Source organism: Lissotriton vulgaris, chromosome 12 (assembly GCF_964263255.1).
Source record: "Lissotriton vulgaris chromosome 12, aLisVul1.2, whole genome shotgun sequence".
In the NCBI taxonomy this organism is placed as follows: Eukaryota; Metazoa; Chordata; class Amphibia; order Caudata; family Salamandridae; genus Lissotriton; species Lissotriton vulgaris.
Window position 1 is genome coordinate 319081907 of NC_141700.1, and position 24077 is coordinate 319105983.

The following is a 24077-nucleotide window of genomic DNA, read 5'->3' on the forward strand; positions in this document are numbered from 1 at the left end:
GATGACCCAAAGACAGACTGTTACATCAATGTCTCACCGATCTAGGTTACACAACCATAGTTTTTCCACACTATTTTAATTTCTACATTTTCTAAAGTTTTCCAAAAATATAGCGCAGGTGGGCAGTGATGATCGGCACGTGTAAAACTCTTATTAGGAAAAATATTATATAAAGAGGAGTCATATTGTACTTTCTAGAATATACTGACCTTCTTAAAGTTTTGTCAGCAGTCAGATCTTTAAAGTGGGTGTTCTGGTCAGACATTTTCTTTATTCTTCTCACAGGATTATGCAAAGGACACGGCTGACAGGCGCAGAGAATTCCTAGCTATGAGACCGGATCTTTGATCCATTCGAACACGTTTTGGTCTCTTCCATCCCTGTCTATTCAAAGTAACCAACAATAATAAGACAACTACCTATGAAGACTGAGAAGCTTTCTAAATCCTGCAGAATAGACAGTATGGCTACATCTTTAGTGCACACTAAATGGTTTGCTTAATCCCCCTTTATTTCTTACAGCCCTGTTTAATATTTTTCGATGATTCCTTCCCTAAGAACATCAACAATGTTTTTGTTAACAGCAGGTAATAGGTGATAACAGTCTTTTTTCTCCTTACAGGTACCATCTCCCTGTTGTTTGACCATCCCATTTTCATGTTGTTTGTGCTGCGTTCCCTCCCGCTTTCCCCCATGGAGTCTGGACGTGTCATCTTTTTCATGTGGCGTCATACCCCCCACCCTTCTGTGTTTCAGAATTGTTGTAGGTATGTTATGCTTTACTCTCTTAACTCTAACAAAAATCTTTTTCTTTTTTCATGCTAATTTGTTTCCTTTTTCCAGGTCTTTTTTTTACTCTGTTCCTTACTACAATATTTCTATTTTATGTTCTCTCTCCTACCCTCTATTCAGCTTATTCTTTCTTAATGTTATTATGTCTGTTCTTGTATTCTGGTTTACGTTCAATATTCATTACATTATTGTTTGTTTACTTAATTGCATTCTTTACATGAATATTTTATATTTTTGAAAAATGTTTCATGGAATGTCAGAGGCTTCCCCTATCTAAAGACACTGAGTCTCGTCATATTTATCTAAATTAGAAGTAAAAATAGCCCTATTGGAAGAATCCCACCTTACAATGTCTGAGTCACTAAAAAGGAATTGGGTAGGTGAAGTCTTCTTTTCACCTGATGATGGCAAAAGAAATGGTGTTATAAACGTATGTCATAAGTCATTAAAAGCTAAGCTTTAGTCTCAGGACTTTGACAATGTAGACTGGTGGTTGTTCACCAATTTACTTTTGCTGTACTTTTATTCTATGCCAAAGGTATTCCTGTTCACAAGATTTACAGTTTTGTCATTTGACCATCAAAGCACACGTTTACTAAACTTCCTTTCTTGGACTTATAGACACAGAAGTCCAATTTGACCACTTTAATATTCAGAATCATTCAGCTGCTGTTTTTTAAAATGTGTATTTGTTAGATTACACAATCCACGTGCAAATACAAAGAGCATATGCTCAATTAATTACTTAAGAAATCTCTCACTCCATTTCTCCCGGCAAAGTAGCATTTCGTTAAGTCTCAGTATTGATGGGGCAGAGTTCCATGGATGCCAGAAACCAAACGTTTCAGACCAATAATGTTCAGAATAAAGATCAATAATATTTAACCCACACTGAAGGATTGTTGGGATTTTTTGACCCAAACTTGTTGATTTATATAGTTTTGACCCCTCTCATGTTAGGTCAGATTGTGCGGTTACATACAAGACATAAGTTCTTTTCAATACAGATTTTGTTATGGATTCTCCCAGTAAATAGAACTTGTTAACGCACCCTAAATTTTTATTTCATTTGTTGTCCATAACTTGTTTTTTTGTAGCCTGAATTTTTTTTAAGTGAAATATTTCTTTAGCAATAGGGCTAAACTGTGGTGTTGCATTGATTTTCCAAGTTTGGGTTTATTATCGTTGGTGAGGGAGCCATGTATGTTAACCGTTGGCTTTGGAGCCCCTGCTTTCGGTGTATTTGTTCATTGCGTACAATGGTTATGGCATCTTCGCTTGATTTTCCCACCATTTTAGAATAGAACTCCCCATGAAAGGGATCCCTTTTCTAAATGTTCTGTGTATCACAGTGCATAATGCGCCTTACATGACTATAAATAAAAGATGGCCTGGACCATTTTATTTGATTTAATGGGGATAAGTCCAGCGTGGAAGGAAATAGTTGCTCAATATTTGTGATTGCCTTGTACAAGAACAGGGGAGGTTTTAACCTGCCCGTGATAGCATAGTTTATCACCTGTTTTGTGTTTAAACTTTTGTTTTATCCTGCCCGTGACTGCTTCAAACTAACCTGTTGAATTGTGGGATTTGCTGTCCAAACTCTGTCGTTTTTCCCTCTCATTCCCTGTGACTACCAGTTTTTCCCTCCAAATTTCTCCTTTGATCTGTGCTAAGACTTATATGTTAAGCAGTGCACCCCCAGCCACCATTTTGTGTTAACAAGTCAGGGAAACCAGCGCCCCACCAGCAACAGGGATATTCTACATCAGAGGGTGCTCTGAGACAGCAGTAATCTGATGTGGGCTGTTTAAGCTGTATGTATTTAATAGGGACTGTGCACTTCGTTTTTTGGCCAGGAGAGTGAGTAAAGTTTTATTCAAACAGTATTGTTAAAGGACATGTTTGTTAGTCCCTTACCTGCAGAAGTCCAAAGTGTGGATTGAGCCTGTCTGTCTCCTAGGAGATTTCTGAATAGAGCAGCAGCTTCCAACTCCCTGGCCAGCAAACCTTGTCTGAGGTAGCTGGGACCTTATATAGTCTGCTATTGTTTGGTACATGTGTACACTGATTTGTGGTTGATTCTGGTGTTACTATTGGATTAGGGTTAGTTTTCTCATTGATTGGGTATTTTAGGGTTCTGATTGGATTCTGGGTCTGTGATTCAATCAATGTAGGGTTTGGACTAGGGCTAGGGTTAGGATTGCTATTGGAAGTAGGGACTATGGTTTCCTGTGTTACTGGTTGTTGGGACTAGGGTGGGACTAGGGCTAAGGTTAAGCCTTTAATTCGAAGAAGTGATTATGGCTTCTGGTGTGATTGGTTTCTGGACTAGGTGTGGGACTAACAGTAGGGTTAGGCTTTCTATTGGAAGTAGGGACTAGAGCTTCCTGTGCCATTGGTTGCTTGGATTTGCATTGGGGCTACTGGTAGGGCTAGGGCCTCTATTGAGCGTAGAGATCAGGGTGGTTTTCACCTGATTGGTTGCTTGGACTAGGGTTAAGATTGGCTGTAAGGTCCTGCTCTCCTACTGGTTTCATATTTTAGGGGAAGTGGTGTGATTTGATAGAGTAAGGGCTAGGGTTCCCATTGGCTGGAGAGGTCACCTGATTACTAGGGCTATAAAAGGCCAGGCTTAGGGTCAGAGAGGACAAGGGCAGTTGCCTCTTTAAGATTGTTCGAGACTGGTCGGGACCCAGGCCAGAAATGATGCCCATGTTCCCATTCAGTAATACCCACTCACAATTTATTTTCACTGTAGATATGTACCTATCTTTGTGTATTGCTTTGTATAAACGTAAAATAATTATGTTGTTAAAAAAATTATTTTCCAAAATCATGTTTGGGCTACATGTACTTGCTTCCATTGTGTTCTATGTACCTTCATGTACTATGATCTCCAAAATACCCCTTTCTAGACTCTCTCCTACTCTACCTCTCCTGGCATCATCTGACACCTCTTTTACTATACCGATCCCCCAAAACAAACCTCTCGAAACTCTTCCCTCTGACTCTTCCCCTCCAGAAACCCTTTTCACTCATCCAAAAGCCTCGTCCCACTGCTATGACCTAAAAGAAATAAATAAAAAAAGAATCCTTTACTCTTCTATCCCTTCACTATCCTTTTCAATCAAAATAACAGACTAATATGTTCACATCTCAAATTCCATATTCCACTATACTAACTCACCAGTAATCCTTTATGGGTTCCAGAGTAGCGTGCTACTTGCCAATAACACATTTCAACACCCCATCAGGGTAACAAGCACTATATAAATGCAAACCTTTTTTTCCCTTTTCTACCCCTACCCAAGCCTTCTCAATCCACCACTCAATTAATTTAATGTTTCACCATACTAATTCAACACTAATCCTTATGGGTTCCAGAGTCATTCCATCACATTATTCAGGACCCCTTGCAGCGATTGCCTTAGATGATGAGAAGGCTTTTGATAGAGTTTATTGGCCTTACATTTTCCACAAACTTAAATGGTTTGGTTTTGGTCCAAAAATAATTTCTCTAATCTCTTAACTCTACACTGAACCCAAAACGGCTATTTTCGCTAACAGCCTTACTTCCCCCTATTTACCTTCACATAGAGGAGTGGGCCAAGGTTGTCCTTTGTCTCCTTTTATTTCGAATTTGGTACTAGAACCATTTTTATCTAAAATACAACAAAATCAATCCATAACTGGATTCACATCTAACACCCATTAGATCAAGTTAGCAGCTTATGCAGATGATGTTCTGCTATTTCTTTCTCATCCACAATCTACCTTCCCTGCTTTTTTGTAAGAGGTTGACTCATATAAAACTGTGTCTGGTTATACATTAAACAATGAGAAATGTGAAATAATACCTCTGATCAAATACACTTTTAAAGAGGAGTTTTCAATCTCAAATTTAAACAGAGCCTCCAACATATCAAATACCTTGGCTTATGGTTCACCCCATCTATTAATGCATCAATTCCCTTAATTTTGATTAATGCTTAAATAAATTAATTACACTTACAATGAAATGGCACCCTCTTTATTTGTCCTGGTGGAGCAGCCTAGATACTATCAAAATGTTCTGATTGGATTCTGGGTCTGCTATTGTTTGGTGCATGTGTACACTGATTGGTGGTTGATTCTGGTGTTACTATTGGATTAGGGTTTTCCTCATTGGTTGGGTATTTTAGGGTTCTGATTGGATTCTGGGTCTGTGATTCAATCAATGTAGGGTTGGGACTAGTCATACATTACACCATATCTAACATCCCGCTACCTATACCGACTAAGCACTTTCATAAGATTAATTCCATTCTTTTATTTTTTTATGGAGCAACAAAAAACCTAGAATGTCATTATTAAAACTTTCACGCCCAAAATCAGAAGGTGGTGTAAATGTCCCTGATTTCCCTAAATATCCGTAGGAAAGTAGGATCTCCTTCTTATGGTTAGCCCTACTTTTTGCTTGATGTTACACTGTTTTTGACTAGTCTGACTGTGATCCTGTTAATCAGGACTTCAGTCTATCTGCTTACTCCCTACAATGTTATGCCATGTACCTAGGTACACACCAGATCGGATACTGGGGTACCCCTGTCAGTCCCTAGTATATGGTACACATGTATGCAGTGCATAGGTACCCCAGAAGCCTCCCATGGGCTGAAGCATGTATTATACCACCCATGAAAGGCCATGCAAAATAGAACTAGAGGCCTACCAGTGCAGCCTGTGTAAACTGGTGCTTTCATTACTTACGAAAGATATAGGCTTCTTATATCTATAGGTCACTACACTCAAAACCTATCAGTCACTCCTCTAGCAGGCCTTAACAATCCTAAAGGGAGGGTGCTGATTTTTAGTGAGAGGGTGCCCCTGCATGAGCAGAACACCCCTACAGCCTTCAAAGACCATCCTCCCTGGTCGTCGGTGATGCACCCAGACATATTGTTAGAGGTGTATTATATGCTCACGTAAAATGCTATCTTCAAAAACAGCTGCAACGAAACATGTTGTGTTTGGTATCAAACACCTTGGAATCATACCTCCACACCTGTAACCAGTGTGGGAGGTATGATTCCACCCTTCTGAAGTGAGCTTCGTGGGGTCCCTGGTCTTCCCGGTGCCAGCCTTCTCAACCCGGACAGCACAAAATGGCTGCTGCCAACTAGAGACACAATTCTTCCCTCCTGCTTCTGAGCCGAGCGCGAGCAGGGGAAGGTAGCACAATAGGCATCCTGTCACAGGGAAGTGTGATCACCTCCCAGACAGGATTTAGTGTATTGGGGCTGAGTGGGTGCGCTTCCACAGTGCCTGAAAGTCTGCACGAGGGGCACATTTGGTATCCCTGTGCATAGTGCAGTTCAAACTAGTCCTGGGAGCTGTTGGCTCCTGCTCTGACACAAAACTAGATAAAGGACAGGGGAGTATCCTCCCCACTGTCCTGACCCTCCCCTGGGAGGGTCCCCTGAATCTCTACAACCCTCTCCTGTGGGCACAAAAGGGCTTACCTGGCTGTAGGACCTTAGATTCGATGTGAACAAGATTCTGAACAAGAAACCACTGATCTTCGACCGTCTGGATACTCTGGACTTCGCTGGACTTCGACTGGGCCGAACTTCGTCTCCTTCTCCATCCAAAGCATTGCCTGTGCCTGTGCACCATACAGGCTCTGTGCAGGACAAGTACAGCATCAGGACAAGTAAAGTTATCTCCCTTGGGGTGAAGGAGTCACTCCGATGCATTTGCAGGCACCATAATGCAATTGACCAGTCTACTGATCCTGAGCTCCAGTGGACAACGAAGGGTCCAGCAACACAGGAGCTGGGTTTCTATGTTCTTTGAGGTCGAGCTGCCCTCTCACTAAGTCTGAGGCCAGTATCCCTCATGGGGACCACATAACCTGAACCCCTATGCACTGCATACTTTTGCAAGTACATATGCTTGTTGTTATTTCCAGAACAAGTGCATTAGGCTATGAATAGCCCCATCCCCTGGGCACATTTCCACCACAGCACTTTGGCCTCCTCATGCTGAGTGCTCTGTGGGCTGTTACTTTGTAAATCTGCTCAAGGTCCTCTTGCGACTCCTGTGCCTCCGGCCTGTGGATCCTATTGAGGGTCTACATTGCGTTTCATGGGCTCCCCTGGTTGCTCCAGGCCTGCCCTGACTCCCCTTGCTGTGGTGAGTCCCCTGGTCCTTGTTGGGCAAGATTGTAACCTTCCATAACCTTCTTCATGGGTTGCCGCTGCAATGGCTTGTTGGTGCTCCCGCCGGTTACCGACCCCTCAGCACTCAACATAGTTGTAGAGTCAAGGCCTCCATCATCACACCTGAAGCACCCGACATCGGTGGGCATTCGTCTACCGAGCCCCTGGTCACTCCAGAGTGACCCAGACTCTGTCCCCTCTGCTTTCAGGTACCCTTCACCAAGAATCCACCTTTGGATTCCAACTGACATTTTTCTTCTTTTCCACTGTGACATTTCCTTGAAGTCCTCCATTGAGATCGACAGCGGTTTCCAACACCACTTCAGCCCTAGGCACCCGGCCTCCCTAGGATAGGTAACTCCGTTACTCCTGTATCCACGGGTGGGGTGGCTATCCAACCTCCTATGATCAAAAGAGCTTCCTCGTAATCCACTGGTAAGGGTCCTTAAACTTTAAAACTGCAACCGCGACTCTCCCATTGAATTGTACGTAGCATGCGGTCATGTCCTCACACTGCACCAGCCCTCTGTGGGGTCCCTCCTTACTCCCCTTGGGTGGTTGTTTGGGGTCCTAGCAATTCTACAGCCTCTCAACACTGTCTTGACTCGAATCATAGTTCTTATACCACGTTTTTTAGTATATGGTTTGGTCTCCCCCTGGAGCCCACTGTGTATTGGTGCTGCTTACGATTGTTTCTGTGCTACAGTATTGTTTGCTTTGTGTTTATCTGCATGTAGCAGATACTTTGAGGAATTTAAAGTGCGTTATAATAATAAATACATATTTTTATAACTACTGTGTGGTTCTTTCATTTAACCAATACAATAAGGTTGCATTTGGGTGAAACAAGCTGCTTAACATTCCTTCAAGACTAAGCCGGAAGGCTGCTCTCCACTGCTACCACTTGGATAGCTTTTTACTGTTATCTTTGACTTCTTAAATCACCATAAAGGTTGTTTGGACTGGTGCAAGGTGCCCACTTTCATTAGCTCACTTTGCCACTGGATTCAAGCAAGCCGGGCTGAAGACGGCTGGAATGCCAGAAACCGGTCCTCGGAAGCTTTTTTCCGGTCCAGGGAAGACATGGTTTGGCAGTTCGGGCTGGACTGTTCCCATGAGGCACAGGGTCAGACTGAATTGCATATAGCCATGTCTGAACTGGGGTGGCAGAGTGGGCTAAAGAACGGTGATGGATTAAACCCAGATCTTTTGACTGGGTGTGAGTGTTTGCTGGATTCCGATGCTCCGTCCATCACCACCCCCTTTTATACCACTTTCATTAGTAGACATCATATACCAGTCCAACTTCTCACAATATGATATGGCATTCTTAATAAGACCCTTCATTAGATTTCTCCACTATGGGTCGAAATTGAGAAATCTTTTCATTCACCCTTCTCATTTCAGGAATGCCTTTCTTTCAATTGTAAACCGGAAAAAATAGCCACACCAGTTCTTGAACACTCCTGCAAGTTGTAAAATGCTGTTCTTCATTTTACCCTGAATGATCTTGATACTTTTCTCACTTCCATGTTTTGGCATAACAAACATATACTTATCAACCATTAACCCTTTTACTGGAAGACATGGAGAAATAAACTATTTGAACAAGACACATTTCTCATGGGCGCAATCTCTTTTTCAATTACCCCTTTCATTTCAGCACAAGTTTTCAAATTCACAAAACAGCAATACTTGGAAGCACATACGCATTTTCTAGATCGTAACCCATCCTCCTCCAAGACTGATTCCAGGGGGTATAACCTTCACCGAATAATTCCTTATGCTTCTATTATTTATTCTAACATGAAACACTTCCACTAAAAGGGATAAAACAAAAATAGAAGTGTTAAATTCAGTAAAATAAAGATGATGGATACTTGTTGTAATGTTCATGTAGTATATTTATTCTTGGGATTAGATAGTCAGGTACAGCATTCAAGTAGGAATGTAATATGGTAAGAAACCCCACCGGGAGCAGATAACTTCCTGCTCAGCCTCCAGGTAACTGATAAATCCCTTGAATAGCAACAGGTAGAATCATGGATGACATCACAGAGACATGACATAGACAAGCAGACACTAACACTAAGGAGGGACAAAGATAGAGGAAGAGCAGGATATAACAAGAACTTTCTTGGGAAGCTGATTTTGACACACAATTGCCCATTTCCCTGTGGAACAAGATCTGGTCAAAAATCAGGAAATCATCCAAAGCAGCAAACACTACACAAACGTTATTTTTTATTTATAACAGACTCCTATTAACACCTTTGACCTCACACAAAATGCAACCTGACATATTCCTGACACCTGTTGGTCGCATTCCTTAGAACATGCTGCTATTTACATGTCAGCATGTTCTTAAGTTTTGGAATTAAATATGGAAACAGAGCAACATTTTTTGGGAAGTTTATCTACCGACTGAAATATGGGTCAATCTCCAGTATAAATTATAGACCTGTTGCTAACACTGGCTTTTCAGCAAATAACAAAGAATTGGAAAGACAAATGTCTAAACTATCGTATCTAACTTGGTGGTACGCTGTCTGTCATAACCACAGATTAGATACCACATTTGTATATCCTCTTTCTCTTGCTAAGAAACGTTTACATTTATGGCCTCCTGTTACACAGATTTTGGATAATAGCGCAAAATTATCCCCCTGGTACAAGAAGTTGTTCAGCCTCCCTGACTTCCCTTCTATTGATGATAACATTGTTTTGCATGTTACTTCTTGATTATTCACACAATTGATTATTTATATTATAGTAAATCTTTTCTTCTCTTCTTTTTACTGCTTACATGAACCAGCTCCTTATATTTTTTTCAAAGTGTATTATCTCTCTTTTCCAGGCAGAATATTCAAAACTAAAGCTGTTCCTTATGCATTTATTTTAATGTTCAAATGTACACAGCATTGGTGTGTACTTTTTTTTAACAATAAACTTACTTTGAACTAAGAAAATACATGGGGGAAGATTCACTAATGTTTCGCCCATCCCAGCAATGCGCTGTGTCAAAAATACGTGCTGTTTTATTTTCCCCCAGCACTGGCACACTTTTGGCTGCCATGTGCTAATGCAGACACCATTACTCTATAGTAGGAGTCTGTGCTTTCCGTCAAGCATATGTGTTATTTAATTGGTTGGGGGGGGGGGGGGTGCTATTCCAGGACAATAACTATGCATCAGTTACTTTCTCACTTTCCATGTGTGCTGTGCAGTGCAACACAAAGGTAGGAAAGTTTTAAGAAAACTAAAGGTAGTGTAAGTTTGTGGCACAAATCCCTGTTTACCAATGACCATAGATACGGGTTATACGTTAAATCCCATGGGAACACAGTTGTGCACATCACCACAGCTATCTTTAGGCGTCTTAGGCATCAGGATTTGCCTATGAAAACAAATCCTAACAAAACATTTTGAAAACAAATCCTAACAAAACATTTTGAAAACAAATCCTAACAAAACATTTTGAAAACAAATCCTAACAAAACATTTTGCGCAGGGTTTATGTCACTTTTGATGACACAAATCCAGTGCAAAATGTTGATAAATTTCCCCCAAGGCATGAAAATGAAAGCGAGCTGCTTCAGTGTCGTTTACATCGATCGATTGTGTGCGCCACTTCATTCTCCTTCAGTGCCTTAAACTTTCATATCTTCGAAAGCTAGAAATACAAAATATTACGAACCTTACTGGATATCGATGCTCGAGTACCTCACGATTCTGACTGTTGGTCTAAAAATCTAAGGATCTTGGACGTGTCCATGTGGTTCTTAAATATACAAAGAGTGAAAGATAGCCGAAAAAGTTCATAAGTTGTGTGTCTTCTAAGCAGAATAAGACTGGCATTTGTTTAAGACTACCACAACTGGCTACACCACAAAGTATACAATGATCAAGCTGTGCCGACGGCGCTGGGTAATAAATAGACTGACTAAAAAAGGCTCCACGTGCCTTGATGTCGCAATATTCAAACAGGCACTCTAAAAAGTAAACAAGCACGTGCTCTGCAAACCAATAAAAGCTGCAGAGAGAGCAAAAAAAATACAATTTGCTCTGCAAACCAATAAAAGTCGTGGAGATAGCAAGAAAAAAAGCAATTGGCTTGCACTGTAGGCTGCCATCACAGACAGGTTTTGCAACAAAAAGGAGAACTTCACCAAAAAAAAAGCAGGATCTCCCACAGCCCGAGGCTGCACTAACACGTGGTCAGTAAATATTGTTTGCAACAAAGCAGTTGGACTGGGTCTTCAATGTCCAGGTCACCCGACTCCTGTGCGGCCGAACGTGAGTGGGCGCGCGCACACAAGGGTCCAATTGTTCCTGGCGGAATTTCCTTAATTCCTGCCATGTGGGCGAATTGTGCTCAACAATAATAGCCATTGATGCCAGGAAAACTGCATGTGTTTTACTGTTTTTGCACATGCCAAACTGCCTGCTATGGATAACAAAGAGAGCAAAGTGCCGACATCGCAACAAAAATACAGTTTCTGGCCTTGGCAAGCCAGGCAAAGGTTATTGTTTTTATGCAGTTGCAAGTGTATGCAAAAAAAAAAAAAGAGAAAAACATGCTGTTCAATTGTGGCGGCCATGTGCTTGCCATAAACAGGATAAAATCAAACAAAATTAACCAATCACATAGAATTTTACGAGGGCAGTCTGGGTGGCTCCTAGAAAGCAGAGGTACTTAAAACACGCATAAAAAGCGTATCTTTAATATACATCAGAGCAAATAAGATTCTTTATTGCTGCAAAGTACAGGTATTTTTAATTACTCTACCGCGAAGTCCTAGTTTAACCTAATGATAATTGAAAACATAAAAAGATACACAGCAAAATATTGACCTCCAATTCCTGGCGAGGAAAAGCACTTCTTTTTGGATTGATTTATAGAGGTCATCACATTTTTTTTTATACATTCCAAGAGAGTCAAAAAGTGGGAGTCAGGCTGTATGCCATGGGGAGGAAGTAAATTGTGATTGACAGCTGAGTAGACAAAAGGGTAAACAGGGCTGACATAGGGACCTCTTTATAAGTATGTATTTATGATTATTTGATATGCATGAATCTTGCAAAACAACTAGAGCTGCTACAAAAAAAAAGAGTACTAGAGAGGTCCATTCATATCACCATACCCTCAAGTAAGGCAGGGCAGGGTTAATTAAACCGGAGGACACGTGAGGTGATGATGGTTTCCACTATTAAGAACATGTCTGAAAAGAAATATAGGAGCTAAAAAAAAAATAAGGATACGGCTTACAAGCTGTTAAAAAATAATAGTTGGAAACAATACTTCACATATAAGGACAGGGAGCAAAATGAGGGGTGGATTGGACTGGAGTGGGGTGGATTAGATTGGCTTGGTCTAGGGTGGATTGGATTAGAGTAGGGTGGTTTGGAGTGGGGTGAATTGGATTGGGGTAAACTGGAATGTGGTGGGCTAAGTGGGGTGGACTGAACTGGGGTGGATTGGACTGCAGTGGATTGGAGTGGGGTGGACTGGATGGGGTGGATTAGATTGGAGTGCAGTGGACTGAAATGGGGTAGGTGCACTGCATGGAGTGGGTTTGATTGGACTGGGGTATTTCCAATGGAACGGAATGGGGTGAATTGGATTGGACTTGTACGGGCAGATTGGATCGGATTGGACTTGGGTTGATTGGAGTGAGGAGGTGGATTAGACTGGAGTGGGGTAGATTTGTTTGGCTGGATTGGGGTGGGTTGTTTTGGATTGGAGCAGGGCAGAATCGAGTGGGATAAGTTCGAGTGGGGCAGATTTGGCCGGGGCAAATTAGAGTTGGAGAGATTAGAGTCAGAGAGATTGTGCTGGATTGGAGTGGGGCAGATTGTTTTGGATTGGTCTGGGGCAGATTGTTTTGGACTGGGGATGGAGTAGGAATAACGTGGGTTGGATCAGATTGGGGTGATATGGATTGGATGTAGTGTGACGTGTATTGGGAGCGAGTGGGTGGATTGGTGGGGTGCACTGAATTCGAGTGGGCAGACTGTAGTAGATTGGTGTGGGCGGGTTGGGGCAGATTAGAGGGGGCAGACTGTTTTGGGTTGGAATGGAGCAGATTGTTCTGGATTGGAATGGGGCAGATTATGCTGGATTGGAGTGGGGCAGAATGGAGTGGTGGATTGGTGTGGGGTAGATTACAGTGGAAAGGAAGTGGGGTGGATTGGATTAGTGGGGCTTGGATTGGAGTGGGGTGGATTGGAGTTGGGCAGATTGGAGTAGATCGGAGCAGATTGTTTTGGAATGGGGCAGATTGTTTTGGAGGGGAGTGGGGCAGAATGTTTTGAATTGGGGCAGATTTTTTTGTAATTGCAGTGGGGGAATTGGAGTGGGCCAGATTGAAGTGGGATCGAAGGATTGGATTGGGGGAGTGGTTTGGATTAGAGGGGGGTGGATTGTATTGGTCTGGGGTGGATTGAATTGAGTGGGGCAGATTGTTTTGTACTGTAGTGGGGTGGACAGGAGCACAGAAGATTGGAGTGGGCATTCTGTTTTGGACTGGGGATGGAAGTGGAGTGGATTGGAGTGACATGGATTAGGACGGTGTGGGTCTACTGGAGTGGGGCAGACTGGAGTGGTTAAGATTGGAGTGGGGCCAATCGTTTTAGATTGGAGCGGGGCAGATTAGAGTGAGCAGATTGTTTTAAATTGGAGTGGGACAGATTAGAGAGGGCAGACCTTTTCAGATTGGAGTGGGGTGGACTGGAGTGGGGCAGATTATCTGGATTGGAGTGGGACAGGTTGGAGTAGGGAAGATTCTTTTGGATTGGAGTTGGGCAGATTGTTTTGGAGTGGAGTGAGGCAGATAGGACTCTGTAAGATTGGAGTCAGCAGATTGTTTTGGATTGAGCAGATTGTTTTGGAAGTCTTGGCAATATAAAAGAAAGTTAACTTTGGAAAATAAATCTTTGCAATTTTGTTTGACATGCTGGGCACATTTTTGCCAGCCACACCGCTTTTGTTTGCAGGGCACTAAAAGTTAAACAGAACAAAATAGTACCTCAATCATATCAGGAGCAACAGACGGGCACTGATTGATTCAACTCAAAGTTTGGTCCCTGCTCCACAAAGAGGAACGGAAATGATGTTGGGCCTGTCTTTACAAATTATAAGGCTGAAAGATGAGTGCCACACAAGGCAACACATTTTAAGCAACGGGCAAGCTCTAAGCCCTTTTTAGGTCTCGCCTGAGCCAGCGCATTCGCTGCTCTGGAGAGACATTTAGTGAGTGGGCTTTCGAAAGTCTGACAGGGTGTCATAGAGCGAGCGGTTATGCGCACAATGACAAGCAGAGGTGCCATCTGGCTTTCCTCTCTTGTCGTGGTGCATGCACACCACTCGCCACAGCTGCTCTCACTTTTGCCGTAGCGCGGACACCACTAGCGTGTTGTTTTAAAAAATATCTGTTTAGCACACGCACACACAGTGCTTGTTTTTCCTTGCCACCCAGTTTCTTAAGTTCTCCCTCTCCTCTCACCTTCCAATTCCTTTCCCTTTTGTGTAAAAATTAAATATGGGCATTCATCGCTTCATCTCCGCTACCACTCCTGCACGCTCTCACTATCTTTCCTCCGTTCAGCCTATTTTCAGTTTTCTCCTCTTGGTTCTCCACTTCTCGTTCACCAGCCTCTGTCCTTCTTTCAATCAGAAGAGCCTGTGCACCGGAATGGCGGCCTCTGGAAAAGCGCTCAGAGAAGGACAGCTAAGTCCTGTCACTCTCCACCTCACCACATAAACCCGAGCAATCAATGTGAAGTTGCTCCAGCCCCGTGAAAGCTCAAGCCCGTGAAGCACACATCCCTGCGGACTGCTAAACCGAAGCATTACGCACTAGTTAACAGGCTGCGAGCTGACAACTCCTTTTAAGCATTTTTTTTCAAATCTTCTCTTCTTCTGTAGGAGCGCGCAAGCGTGTGTGTGTATGTGCAGGAGGAAAGACTTATGTTTGATTGGTTGACCCACTCTCCCTTCTCCACCCATCTCTGCCACATCACCCTGGTGTCTCCCTACATAAAACCAATCCTTATCGCTCTGAGGAAATCAGGAGTTAGAGTTTGAATGCTTTTTTTTAACACAAATATTTACCCCTGACAAGCCATTGCTGCGTCTCTAAGAATTCCACAGCACAGCACCCCTCTGCAACCTGCATAGCCTCCCACCCATTTTCTTCCTCTCCTCTCCTCTCCCCTTCCAATTCCTTTCCATTTGTATATAAAAAAAATATGTGCATACATCGCTTCATCTCCGCCACCACCCCCGCACGCTCTCGCTATCTTCCCTCCGTTCTGCCTGCTTTCTATTTTCTCCTCTTGGTTCTCCACCTCTCATTCGCCCGCCTCTGTCCTTCTTTCAATCAGAAGAGCCCATGAACTGGAATGGCGGTCTCTGAAAAAGCACCCAGAAGGGGACAGCTAAGTCCCGTCGCTCTCCACATCACCACATAAACCCGAGCAATCAATGTAAGTCACTCCAGCCCTGCGAAAGCTCAAGCCCATGAAGCACACATCCCTGCGGACTGCTAAAGCGTAGCATTCCGCACTAGTTAACAGGCTGCGAGATGACAACTCCTTTTAAGCATTTTTGGGGGGAAATCTTCTCTACTTCTGTAGGAGTGCGTGTGTGTGTATGTGCAGGAGGAAAGACTTATGTTTGATTGGTTGACCCACTCTCCCTTCTCCACCCATCTCTGCCACATCACCGTGGTGTCTCCCTAAACAAAACCAATCCTTATTGCACTGAGGAAATCAGGAGCCAGAGTTTGAATGCTTTTTAAAAACACAAATATTTACCACTGACAAGCCATTGCTGTGTCTCTAAGAATTCCACAGCACAGCACCCCTCTGCAGCCTGCATAGCCTCCAAATGGGAATCTATGTGTGTCTTCTTTGCTTCTTCTGAGGAATCCTTATAAACCCTTGAGCAGGAGGACACTGAAAGTCAGGCTGAATAAGTTGTGGGAAACCCAATGACAAATGGGTTTCAAGGAGTGTGCCAGTGAGGGAAGGGTAGAGAACATGCAGCCCTTCAGCCTCCAAATCTTCGCCAACACGTCCACATTCCATGGAATCCGCTACATCTTCACATAATGGCCTATGAGCATGAGGCGCTGCTTGTGGGTGGTGGTCTTTGCCGGCTGCCTCGGCCTGCTAGTTGTGGAGAGTTCGGAGAGAGTAGTCTACTACTTTTCCTATGAGCATGTCACGAAGGTGGACGAGGTGGTGGCCCACAGCCTTATCTTCCCTGCTGTCACCATATGTAACATCAATGCATACCGTTTCTCCAGGTTGACAACCAATGACCTTTTCCATGCCGGTGAGCTCCTAGGCTTTCTCGATGTGAATGGACACATTCTGGAACCTCAGCAGGCAGATCCTGTGTTCCTGGAAGCTCTACAGGAGAAGATACATTTTAAGCAGTCCAAGCCCAAGCTCTTCCGCATTCGTGAGTTTATTGACTATGTCGGCCACGACTTAAGATATGATGCTCTACTGCAAGTACAAGGGTCAGGAATGCACTCATAAGGACTTCAAAACTGTAAGTATGCACATTTTTCCTAAATCTTTGGTTCAAGATTTTTCCTGACTGTTTGGTGAAGCATACCGCACATGAAAATTGCTGATTATATTGTTGGAGGATTGATGAGAAGACTTGGAAAAGATTGTCTTTTTAGTGCCCCGCCCTCCCATCCAACAGCAATAAAGAACAAGAATTGGCATAGCTAATAGGTCTCGCCTCTGGGACCTTAGAAGTGTTTATTTACCCAGCACAACATCCTTGGTGCAACAACATCAAGTGTTGCATGGCTAAACACTTATAAGGTCCCAACGGCGAGACCTATTGGCTATGCCAATGCTTGTTTGTTAAGTGTCTTGCAAGTGAGACAAAAGATCTAGTGCATGCTGTCACAGGCTTGACCATAAAAAACGTGTTTAATGTAACATGCTCTAATACAAGCCAAGTTTTTGCTTCATAAAACGTTCAAAAAAATAAAGAGTTAACGGCTGCCGGTCCCAGGAAACAAACAGAAAATGCCTGATAGCACAGGTGGAGGGCTTGTGCATTTTAAAGGTAGGTGACAGAGGAACCTAACGCAAAAAAGGAATTGAGTGTTCCCTGGGTTTTTGATTCAAATGGGGAACCAAGTCATTCACTCATCTCACTATATTATCACTCAGCCTGTTCATCAATTCTATGCTATAGTAGAACCACAAAAACATAAATTTTGTGTACAAACACTTCAGAATCTTTATTATAAAATTTTTTTGTTTAAAAAAGTATTCGATACATTATAAAACATGAATTCATCATAAATGATTAAAAACAATATCCATCTGTTAAGTGGTGCCTAGACTTAGGTGTTTTTTTGGTCAAATTCATAGGCAAAAAGATACACAGATCAACACACTTTGAAAAACATCAATTACAATAAGAAATAATGATAAAATATACAAAATTAATACATCCCCAATGGGGTAGTCGACACGTTTCGGTGGTTGTGGCAATAAGCCCCACCTTCTTCAGGACAATTCTGATGTACACATATATCTGTAAGCAGAAAATACCAATGTAAGAGTACATTCACAATATAATGAACAACTTTATCTCTTCTTCAACACTCTTTTTTGTACTTGTACATCTTTGTTTTGTGGTCCCACTATGCACTAACACCGCTTTAATGGCCCTTAGGACCAGCCCCCTTAAGGATCAATATGGACTTGGACATGTAGGCTCATATACCCATGCATACAAACATTTCCCTCAACTGCAACATCACGCAATCAATAGGACTGCATACCTTTTAAAATATCCCTTTTTGCTCAGGACATCTATGTGAAGTAAAAACTTCTATGGCGGCTTATTGAAGTCTCGCTCTGCCAACAAGAGACATTTTTTTATTAGCTGGATCCTTTAGTCTAGCTATCGAGTTTTAGGCTTGCTGAAATCCCCAGACTCCTACCGTTTATTTTTAGGCAAGGTACTTAATTTTGCTCGCGGTATATATCCTTTTTCATTACTGGCATTTACGTTCAATTCTGCCCTGTAGGGAAGCAGTGAATCACATTAAGTTCCCCCTCCATTGTTATTATTATAACTAGCAACTAGGTTATCTTATCACGTTACACACCTTAGTTAGGGTAATCAGATGTTTACATCGGTGTAGTCTTCTGTTAGGTTGTCGCAATGATTTTGAATTTATTTGGTCTGAAAAAAAAATGGAATAATCCCTTTTAGTTGTATGATTCCATCCTCTTTTTTGCAACCCACCAGTCATAAGAAAACCTCGCTCACCTATTTTTCTTCAGTTCTTTCAGGAATTGGTATTCTCAGTTAACCGTTTTTTGTTTTGAAATTCTGCTGATTTCAACTCTAAATAAAACATGAGTGTACATTAGTCACTTCCCTTTCTGTTTTTTAAGAGTCTTATTACACTTATATCCTCATTCTGACTCTCACCTTTTGATATCAGGTCTGATTTCCTGATGTGGTTAACCCCACATTCCTTCTGCTTCGAATAGGACTTCCTTCAATTGTCCTTCTTACAGGGACTCTATGAGAAAATATCGTGATGTTACCCCCTTTGTGCGTTATGAACAGCATTCCTCATTCAAAATGACAGTGTTTTTACTTTCAATTGTGCATACATTACATTGTGTTATATAGATATACTTCCCCCACCTACTTATAGTTACAGATTTGGGGATATGTTCAGGTTTCTATACTCCCCTGAACCACTATTTGGGCATAACATTATTTTTACATGGTGTTCCCATAGGGAACTCCCTGTTACAGTTTTGTGGTTTATTGCCCAGATAACAGAAACTTTCGACAACCTCAATACGGTTTTCCTTAAAATAAAAGGGTTTAGGATGGTTTACTTTTTTGCCGCATACCATGATAAAAGTTTTGGAGTTATTAATTTTGAGTTTCTTCCCCTGGATAAAATCATAGAAACAATTCATCAGCTTCTGGAGGCCTATCGGGGTACTAGACAGTAGACAGTAGAACGGTGTCATCGGCATAAAGCAACACCGGTATAGGTTGGCCACCTGCTTGTGGGGCATCGGCTTGGACCTTCTTTAATTCCTGCTCGATAGAGTTAATGAAAAGCGAAAAGAGCAATGGGGCCAGAACACATCCCTGTCTAATGCCAGATTTGACCTTGATCTTTCTAGTGCATTCTCCCTCTGGTCCGTAACGAATTTGGGCCGATAAGTTGGAATAAAGTCTTGCTAGGAAGTGGATAATACAAAGGGGGTTGGTGATGGACGGAGCTTCTGAATCAATCAGACACTCACACCCAGTCAAGAGATCTGGGTTTAATCCATCACCGTTCTTTAGCCCACTCTGCCACCCCAGTTCAGACATGGCTATATGCAAATCAGTCTGACCCTGTGCCTCATGGGAACAGTGCAGCCCGAACTGCCAAGCCATGTCTTCCCTGGACCGGAAGCAAGCTTCCGAGGACCGGTTTCTGGCATTCCAGCCTTCTTCAGCCCGGCTTGCTTGAATCCAGTGGCAAAGTGAGCAAGGGACTCACGTCTGAGTATACCCTGCCACACTTATGGTGGCCAAAAGCAGTACAAAGGGGGTTGGTGATGGACGGGGCTTCTGAATCGATCAGACACTCACACCCAGTCAAGAGATCTGGGTTTAATCCATCACCGTACTGGGGTGAATGTAAGACATTGTTCTGCATTCTGTCCATCAACTGTGTTTTTTGCAATTTTCACCCCGAGTGGGCTGGGTATGCTCAGACGTGAGTCCCAGGCTCTCCACATCACTGGAGTCAAGCTATCCAGGCTGAAGAAGGCTGATAGCCAGAAACCGGTCCTTGGATGCTTGATTCCGGTCTAGGAAAGACATGGCTTTGTAGTTCGGGCTGGACTGTTCCCATGAGGCACAGGGTCAAGGCTGATTTGCATATAGCCAGTGTCTGACCTAGGGTGGTGTGGAGTGCAAAAAAACGATGGATTTAGGCCCAGATCTTTGTACTGGGGTGAATGTAAGACATTGTTCTGCATTCTGTCCATCAACGGTGTTTTTTGCAAGAAGTGGATAATAGCAGGGGGGGCACCTATGCCCAATAAGGTTGACCACAACAGCAAAGAACCCGGTTTGGCCTTGGTGTATTTTCCTATTAAAAGGTCTAAGTTAATACACTGATCTATGGTGCCAAGACCCTTTCTGAAGCCAAATTGGGATGATGCAAGAATGTTATTATCTTCGGCCCATTCTTCCAAGCGCATCAATAGGACCCTGCTCATAATTTTTAATGAGGAATCCAGAACGGAGATAGGGCGGTAGTTCTTGGCCTCTCCTCTATCTCCCTTTTTATAGATTGGAATAATTATGGATTCACTCCAAGTAGAAGGGGTCCTATTGTCGACGGTGGCATTAAAGGCTAGGGTCAAAAGTGGGCTCCACAGGGCCAGATCGAATTTATAAACATGCCACGCATCCCTGAACTCTAAACCCTAACCACCCTAAACTCAACCCATGCTTGATCCCTAAAAAAAAGTTCTCCCCATCCCTAAGCTCCACCCATGAACCCTAAAAACTCTAAAATCCCCTCATCGCCCCTATACAGACCCACCCCTTAACCCTTAAAAAAAACTCACTACCCCTACTCTTCACACACGTTTATGACTTTGGATGCTTCCTAAAAATGATCTTTCCTTTGTAATGGTTCCTTTCATTTTCGATTTATTTGTGTTTTCTTAAAAAATTCTTCCCTTTAAATTGTTTTTCCATGATATGGTTTCCTCCAATGTGTTTCTCAGTTTTTGTTTTTCCATGAATTCCCATACATCAGCACAGACACACCAGTTTAGAGATTTTGTTTTGTGTGTGCAAATTTCCTCGCTCTAGTTTGTCAAGTGTTAATTGTACAGCCACGCGGCCCAATGCTATGCTAGAATGAAGAATTTATGTCAACCTGCACGAGTCAAGAAGAGTCCTATCGGGCATCAATAAATATATCCTTTAAGCATAGGCTTCAGGCTCAGTGGGTGGGAAAACTGGCAAGATTATCCCAGCTACACTAAGACCAATTCAGTGTATACATATGTGGGGACCGCCTCCACCATATCCTCTAAGCCGAAGAAGCGGTAGGCAGGCTTCAATCCGGAATGTTAAATTGCTGGAATGCCCGCTGTACGGTTTGGCATGTCTTCGTGTTGTTTTCACTCATCACTTTTCAGGCTTTACCAGTTTTCCCCTAGTATTTGTCTTACAGCACCGGCGGCACCACAATAGGCTACTGTCACTTTAGTTATCTTTAGATCTGCTGCTTAGAGACATGTTATTGTGCTAGGAGATTTCTGTAAAGCAAACTCATTCCTTTGGCATTTGTTTTTCACACAGTTCTTTAGCACATGGACCCCAAGGCAAGGAGATTAAAAATATTTTGTGAGCACAAATCGGTTGAGACATATTGCGAACTTGGAGACATCTTAGGCTAGCTGAACAGGATGACCAACATAAGGTTCATGAACCATGCTGCCTCCCTCCCCCACCAGTAGGGCTCAGTTTCTGCAAAAACACAATGTATTTGTCTAAGGGAACAGGGAAGTAATATTTGAAGTGGGCTGGACCCAAAGCAACCAATGGCTGAAGTGTGCTCACCAAAAGTAACCATTGGCAGAAGGGGGCTGCTCCAAACCCCTCTCTGTTTATTGTTTATGACAAAAGGTCTTTGCTGTGCCATGCCTAATATAGCTTTATAGCCCACCATAGCGAGCTATACCAGTCATTAAAGGCCCGGGCTGAAGCGGGCCGCAAAGCTATTAAAACATTCCGCCCCATGAGGGCAACATTTCTTAATTGAGAAAACAAAGCCACGAGAGGAAGGGGGTGGCGATAACCCTCAGCCTATCTTGCTGTGAATATTCACCTGTTTACAGCTTCGTGCAGGGCCACAGCTTTAAGCAGTTGAACATTCGCAGCCAGAGCTGTGAAAGCAGACTGACAGAAATCAGCCCGCGGTTCTCCCCCGCTCTGCTAAGTTGTTTTTCTCAGTTCAAGCAGGCCAGGGAAGCCCAGGAGCCGAGCAGCATTCACCCTTCCCCCTTTCTGAAGCCCAGGTGACACTGAGCTACACGAGGAGAGATTGGCGAATGCTCCGTGTATCCTGCTGCACAGCCTCCGCCATTTGCTTCCCCTGCCCAAGCCATATATTTTGGAGAGGCAGGGGCAGAGAAAGGCAGAGGACATTAAAATGTTGAGAGCAGCGGGCCTACACCAGTTAATATAGGGCGCTGCTGCTCCATTGTCTTTAATGGTGCTCTTCAAAAAAGAAGTAAAATCTCTCCTCGTCGCCAAATTCACATGAATTTAGACTAAAGAAATCTCGTAACTCATTATTTTTCCTCCCATGACTATGTACAGCCGACCACCTATGCACCGTTGCTACCTTACCTTGTTTCTATTGTTACCATTTGCTCATCTTTGCACAAAATGACTTGTTATTTATGACTCCTTTGTCTTTTTTATCCCATTTGTGTGTAAAGCGCTCTATATCCATAAGGATCTTGTGCGCGCTCTATAAAACTTTCAAAATAAAATAAAATAAAATTTCCAATGTTTTAATAAGGGTTTTAAACGTGTCATTACAGTAAAAGCAATGCACACCATATATTTAGGATCATTATTTCTGAGCTCCGCTATCCTTTATCCAGCCTGGGTCCCTAGAACATGCAAGCGCTTCCATTAACCGCATCGCTGCGGCGGTTATTTTCACGCTACGCGGCTTTTTTCTAAAAGCCGCGTTAGATGACGAGCTCAGCTCGTCATCCGCACACGCCCCCCGAGGCTGATGACTAGCTGAGCTCGGATTGTGCAGCTGCACTTTAACTAATATCTTCGGATGATACTTGTGGACATTCAAACATGTACTTTAACATACAGGGGCTGACAACACTAGGCTAGTGATCATTAAAATACCAGGATGGTTCCCAAAGTACACAATATTGAAATTTATCAAATGCATTTGATCATTCTTGCCCCACAATTAATGTCTCTTTTCAATGAGGAAACAAAAGCTGTATATTGGTGTCGCTCCGCACACTGATTAAGGTTTTACTGAAATCTGGTGAAGACCCGTCATGTGCGCATCTTACCACACTTCATCAGTGGTGAAGTGAGACTCCCAAACTGTTGGCCAAAGTCCTAGCAAATATGCCAGTGGGGGCTGTGTTTACCCACATACACTTGGCCCGAAGGGATTTCTCCTGCCAAGGAATGCTGCTCACAATGCAGCCTGACTACACAATCGCGTACCAAGGAATGTGAAAACAAGGGGCAGATCCCATTGGGAATGCAAATGAAAAAGCAATGGGATCGCAGAGCCTGGATAAAATGTATAAAGTCATGGGTACGATGGATGAGACTCAATAGACAAAATATGAATTAATAAGTGCTTCCTACCACAATTTATACCATTTCTGAGCAATACAGATAACAGTTGTTAGTATTACAAAAGTTAATGCTACTCAATTTATTGATCCGGAGAATGATTTGAGACGGACTTAACCTGCTCTAGATTAAAACTTTGTTACTCTGCTCACACAATTGTCACATAGAAGCACTTACCTGTAGGAGACATTTTGCGATTGAGCCAAGCGCGATATAATGAACAAATCATTGGCAGCATGCAATACTAGTAGAATAGCCACTGATTTCAGGGCAAAACTCAGAAATAGGTACGATGTGCTCTACTCCCCACACTTCTTGCATTGGGGACTGATAATAGGTCCACAAGATAGCTTAACACGTGCCAAAGAAAATGAGAATGATTCACGAATTTCAACCAACATCTTGACTCAAAAAGAGATGGATGAAGACCTATATACCCAAGCTCTTCAGGACCTCAAACCAGCGTAATTTTGACACAAAACCTAGTTGGTCACAGGTGGAAACAAGAATGACTGGTCAGGGCAAGATACTTCCAGGACTATCCTATATAAACGATTAGGATAATTCAGGTGCACAGGAACCCGACAACAACACTCCTTCAGTAAATAACAGAGGAGTGTGCGGAACCTACAGGGATGTTCTGC

The 24077-nt window shown here is 42.8% G+C and overlaps 1 protein-coding gene and 1 pseudogene across 1 annotated transcript in view; one reads left to right on the forward strand and one right to left on the reverse strand.

Moving 5' to 3' along the window:
* The window catches only part of PLEKHF1 (pleckstrin homology and FYVE domain containing 1), a 59628-nt gene that overhangs the window by 11553 nt on the left and 23998 nt on the right, over nt 1-24077 (reverse strand). The window lies entirely within an intron of this gene.
* LOC147674027 (acid-sensing ion channel 2 pseudogene) lies at nt 15993-16602 on the forward strand (annotated as a pseudogene).